Source organism: Panthera tigris, chromosome C1 (genome assembly GCF_018350195.1).
Source record: "Panthera tigris isolate Pti1 chromosome C1, P.tigris_Pti1_mat1.1, whole genome shotgun sequence".
NCBI classification, from domain to species: Eukaryota; Metazoa; Chordata; class Mammalia; order Carnivora; family Felidae; genus Panthera; species Panthera tigris.
This window is the reverse complement of record NC_056667.1, coordinates 179,542,733-179,547,343: the sequence shown is the minus strand read 5'-3', so window position 1 is coordinate 179,547,343 and position 4,611 is coordinate 179,542,733.

The following is a 4,611-nucleotide window of genomic DNA, read 5'->3' as shown; positions in this document are numbered from 1 at the left end:
ATACAAAATTAAAACCTTTATTAGTAGAGTTTTGGGGAAAAAATAGTAGAATTTCATTCACTACCACTATTATGCACTGATATGGATAAGTAATTATTGCTGGTTAGTTAGTTTTCTAGAGTTCCCTGATTCCTATCAGTATAAGTTTTTAACTTTTTTTACATTGAGGAATAAGGAATTTAAAAAAAAGACAATATTTTATTGTCTTCAATTAGAGTTTATTATTGCTTTTAAAAGAAAATTTCTTTAAAAAGATTTTCCCTATTACAAAGGTATAAAATATTCCCAGCAGCCTGAATAATATTTTGATATGTAATTTAGGTCATTTATTTCTTTGCTGATGACTTTCTAATCATGCTTAAAATATCAACAAACTCTTTATCTTGCCATAGAGAGGTCTGCATTATATCAACCCTACTTATTCATCTTATACTAGGCCTTCCTCAGTTGTACACTGACTTTCTCTTGGTCTTTTAGCATTCTAAGTTATTTTCTTACTCATTTTTATTGGTGTAAAATGATCCAGAGTATTTGTCTTTATATCTTAATTGTTATTGTACCTAAAATGTGTCCAATTTAAAAAATTCCAGGGATTTTCTTGTAGTTTCTCTTGCTAAGTCTACTGTTGGCATTATTTGATCCCTGTTCAGGGACATTTGGTTTCTACTTCAATTGATAGATTTAGATATGAAAATAAGGATAGGAATAATGGTTTCTGTTACAACTGCTGCCATCATTGTTCAGCTCACCCACTGTTGAACATTCTGGTTTTATAAGCCAGAAAATATCCTCATTGGCTGTCAATATATTTTGCCCCTGGGAAACATCCATACATTAGCTATTGCCATTCATGTTACCTTAAAAAAAAAAACAGTTAAAAAAAAGAATTGAATCTCCAATTATTTTAACTACTATTGGCCCTCATGTCTTTTTTTTTTTTAATTTTTTTTAATGTTTATTTATTTTTGAGACAGAGAGAGACAGAGCATGAACGGGGGAGGGTCAGAGAGAGGGAGACACAGAATCTGAAACAGGCTCCAGGCTCTGAGCTGTCAGCACAGAGCCCAACACGGGGCTCGAACTCACAGACTGAGAGATCATGACCTGAGCCAAAGTCAGCCGCCCAACCAACTGAGCCACCCAGGCGCCCCAACCCTCATGTCTTTCAAGTGGTAGACCCGTTCATGCCAGTGCTTTTCTTTTGTCTTGTACCTCATCACAGAGCACCCTGATGGGACTGTTAAAATAAGAGGTAAGGATCAGTGCAAGGAGTGCATTATGGAAATTGTTGCAAAAACCTGATGAGGATGTATTGAGGTGAGTCAAGCAAGGGAGGGAAAGTCAACAAAGTTGCCATTCGTGATTAGAATGTGTAATTGAGGTTAATCTTTATGGAAGAGCTCTAAAAATCTGTTTGTAGAACACATTTCAAACTTGTCCCACCAATGAGCAAGGAAGCTGGGGTATTAATCCATTAACTCCTGTGTCCTCATTTTTTGAGAGTGATTCCTGAGAATGCGGACTCACCAACTATTCTGGCCTGTTCTAAGCCCCACTTGAAGTGGCTTCTAGGGCCACAGAAGCACAAGTACTTAGGAAACTATGGGTTTAGGTAGGAATGGTCTCTCAAGCAGCAGGTGCCATCTGAGATAAAATATGGAGATAGAGTCATCATCATAAAATATAACCATGATGCAAATTAGTAACATTCAGAACTTTAATTCATTTTTGTTTAGTGTCTTAGATCATGTGATTAAAACCTGGGCTTTTACTAGTCAATTCACTTTTAGGTTTTGTATTGTATTTTACATGTGAATATTAGAGAACATTGCCATATATGACTAAAATAGCTAGTATTTTTCTACCAACCTAACAGTTTTATTTAAAATATGTATCTATATGTACATATATATGTGTATTAATATATATATACATATATATATGTATATATATATGAATAATATATATTAGAGAGTGAGAGAGCACAGGTGGGGCAGAGGGAGAGAGAGAGAATCTTAAGCAGGCTCCACGTCCAGTGCAGAGCCCAACGTGGGGCTTGATCTCACAACCACGAGATCATGACCTGGGCAGAAATCAAGAGTCAATCTCTGAACTGACTGAGCCACCCAGGTGCTCTAAAATATATTTTATAGGTTGTAAGATTTTAGTGAATATTTCAAATACAACCTTAATCAAAGTTAGAACATAAACATAGGTAACAAAGAACATATAAAAGTTACAAACACTTATAGTTTTGTTTTTATTCAAATAAATTAAGTTTGAATCATTGATTTACTTGGATGTTTCCTATGTATTTATAACAGCAATATAATTCTGAATCCCATGGTCTCATATTTGAAGGAGTTTGCTAGTGCTAGTTTTCAAATTTTAAATAAATTGTTTAGATGAATATACTGAAATAACTTAGTTCATTCCAAAATTGCTTTTTTTTCCCATTATTTTTTCATATAGTTTGCTTAAACTTTAATTTTTGCTGAATGTTTTGTTTGGTTTTACAGCAGCACAGAAATTATCACAAAATGCCATGAAGTTTCTAGTAAAGCTAGAGAGAATTGTTTGCCTTATTTGTTATTAAGCATTAAAATTGATGTAAACTGAAGATAGAAAAGAAATGCATTATGCAAAAAGATGATTTGATCAGGGAATTTGAATGTAATAAAAAGCAAAAACATCTTATTTTATGTATTGATAACAAGTGGATAAAAGTTTAAATATATGTATTTTTCAAAATGAATTCTATTGCTTAGATAACAAATCATTCCAAGAGCATGTGATAGTATTGGAATTATTTGAATAACTAAAATTGATGTTCTCATAGATTGAGAAATATGATAACATGACTGGTCACAAGAAGTAAAATATGTGCATTGTTTCAACTTTAGAAAATGAATACTATATTAATATAATGATTTCGAATTGTCTAGCAAATTGATGGATCTTGCTCATAAACTTGTGGTTGGTACATTATTGTGCATGTGGCTTATTTGAAGCATGGAATTAAATTATATACACATTTCTCTAATTGTGTTTCAAAATGAAGGTCCACCGGGTAAACAAATATAAAATTCATCACCTACAATAGATTGTAAATTGCTATTAAAGAGTAGGAAAGTTACTGTTTAAAAATCTGATCCTAAATTCACTTCAGACATCTAGAGCCAGGTAGTTTCTGAACATTTCCTCTCCCTTATACTCCCTTTGCATTTTTATCTGTATACGAATTTTATTTGTAATTATATAAATAATGGTAATATTCATTTGCCCAAAAGGAAGAGGCTCTTCAAAGAGTTCCTGTGCAATGACGTCTTGAATGTGTCCATACTACCTCTCATTTCCCAATTCTCATCCATCTATCTTTCTGAGGTGGAAATCTTCCTATATCTAGCAGATTGGTGGGACTTGCAGAGTTTGAGTCAGTTTATGGTCTACAGACTGCTGAATAGAGGGTGCTGGCCTGCAACATTTTCTTCTTTGGTCTAGAGAAGTGCCTACCTAGGGACCAGCAGTAGGGAGCTTTGGGTCCAGGCTAAAAATGTTGGATTCTCCAGAAAGCTTGACTGAGGAAATTCATGGACTCTGAGAGTACAGGTTTTAGCTGGTTTGAGATTGCTGCTGTCACCAGGCTTCTCATCACATAACATCCTTAGGTTTGCTCTACTGGTCCTGTGTCTTATATATAAATAGAACCATGGCTGCAAAATGGAAAAGAGTAAGTTACCAAAAAGTTGTGGATATCCAGAATCACAGTGTGAGATGCTTAATGGATCCTCTCCCTAGCAAAACAACTTATTTAAATAGTGAAAATTATTTTTGAAAAATTCAAAGTATATTTTAAAAATTAAAAATTAAAAAAATGAATTGAAATTCAAAACTTTTAAGACTGTCTCAAGGGCGCATAGTAAATAGAGAAATATTTATTCAAGAAAATCGACTAACTTTTCATTAAGAACAGTTAGCATCTGTGGCATTTGAACCATAATTCTCCCCTTCCTCCCCTCTCTACCCCAGCTAAGTGTGATGACACCTTTACTCTGGGTGCATGTGGTCAAGAAAACAAGACTTCCTCTTCCCCCAGGTTTCAGGCTATTGCTATGATTTTACCCCAAGAGAGGTAGGCCACTGACATTACTCATACCAACTCATTCTGTGTTGTGGTAACTTTATTCTAGACAGGCATGGATGTGAGGAAAAGGACTGGAGCATCCAGCCCCATTCACAGAATGTCTATGTCTAGCCAGGTGCAGCTATTTAAAAATATCTGGTCCCAATTGCTCCCATCCCAGGTTGTTTGTAGATCACAGATTTTATGCCAGGAGGGCCAAGTTGAGAACAGTGTTATCATTCACACCCCTCAAACTGTTGATAGAGAAATGGTGTTACACAAGAAGAAGTGGCTGCTGTTCCCGCCCTCAGCTTCAGTGCAGTGGCTCAGAGTCTCGGACTAGAGAAAGAAGCAGAATGTAAAGACAGATAAGTCTGTAGCTTGCCCAAAATGGGGGCTGGATTTATCTGGGACAGAACATGCGGAAACTTATTCTTAAATGTTACATTGAAAACAAGAAACAATTGACTGTTGAATAATGAAGAAGG